Here is a 1,460-nt window from a genome sequence, read left to right as displayed (position 1 = left end):
TACCAGATCCCTGGCGGACTACGCCGTTGGTTCTCACAGTCCAGGGGGCCTTCTACAAGATGTGCCTTTGGTCGGTGCAGGGTGTCGTAAAATGACCAAGTATACCCGCAGCCGTCTTGTCATAGTGCCAATATCTGATTCGTAGAATCTACTGCGCTTCGAGGAGGTATCACAGATATCTTACCGGTTCGGGTTTGTCATCTGGCCGTTGGCAGACGCTGAGACTGTTGCTAACGTTTATAGTATTGCTCCCCCAAGGTTTTATGTACAGCAGTGACATCATCTAACTATTTACGTGTTACCACAGGACATCGATGCTGTGTATTATGACTATATGTAGGGGCGGAGTAGAGGGGTCCGTACGTAGCACCTCCCCCCTTAGAAAAAGGATTTCTGTCTTTTAGAGACATAAATCTTTTTAAGAACACCATCGCATTTACAAGTTTATGCAATGTGTCTACAATTTAGTTAATTTCTTATAACATCATTTACATGTTTACAATTATTATGTTTACAAGGTTATAGTTTCATTACATCAAAATGTGTTTTACAATTACAATGATATTTTATTTACAATTAATTGATTTTTCATTACATTGATTTTTGTTTTACAATTTTTCCATTACAATAATACAAATAATTGATTTTATCATTACAATTTTAATTACAATAATGTTCGTTTTAAAAATTTTGTTATATAAATATGGCTTTACACTTTGTGTTTGACAGATAATATTGTTTAAAGCATTGATACAATTTGACAATAATACACCTATATATATATATATTTTTGTTAGTCGTTACATTAACACATATTATTAATTAATTCAATGAAAACTTATTTCAATAAATATACATATATCTATTATTAATTATTTATTTATTATTATAAAATTTTTTTTTGTGTTAGTTCTATATTATTTAAATTATTTCTTAATACAATAATAAATGGAGTAAAATCTCTCTTTTTTTTTTTTGTTAATAACATGATAAACGTTCTTATAATTGTTGTTAATAGGTATACACTAATTTCACTCATAATATAGTGTGATTAATTATATAAAATATAGTTAGTTAGTACTTTATTATAATATATTGTTGACTTAAGGTCAGTTCATTATGCTATCTTACTAATGTATTTTTTTTTTGTTAATTTAAAAGTATTATATCGATAGTTATGAAAACTCTATGTTATTTAATTAATTTTATTCCCCTTTTTTTTCATATGTACTATTATCCGAATCCTATGCTATTAGTGATATCGTATTTAAATTGTTTTGATTTCTTTTCTTAGACTTACTAGTATCTAGATACTTTCTAGATTTAGACTTACTCTATATTTTACGCGCTGATTTTTTTTATTCTATTAAACGTAGACAATACGGGAGGACAACTCGTATAAAAATAAAGTTGTCACGCCATATAGCCTAATTTAAACGATTTAATTAATTTCCTATATT

This window comes from Acyrthosiphon pisum, chromosome X (assembly GCF_005508785.2).
Source record: "Acyrthosiphon pisum isolate AL4f chromosome X, pea_aphid_22Mar2018_4r6ur, whole genome shotgun sequence".
Taxonomy (NCBI): domain Eukaryota; kingdom Metazoa; phylum Arthropoda; class Insecta; order Hemiptera; family Aphididae; genus Acyrthosiphon; species Acyrthosiphon pisum.
This window is presented reverse-complemented; position numbering follows the sequence as displayed.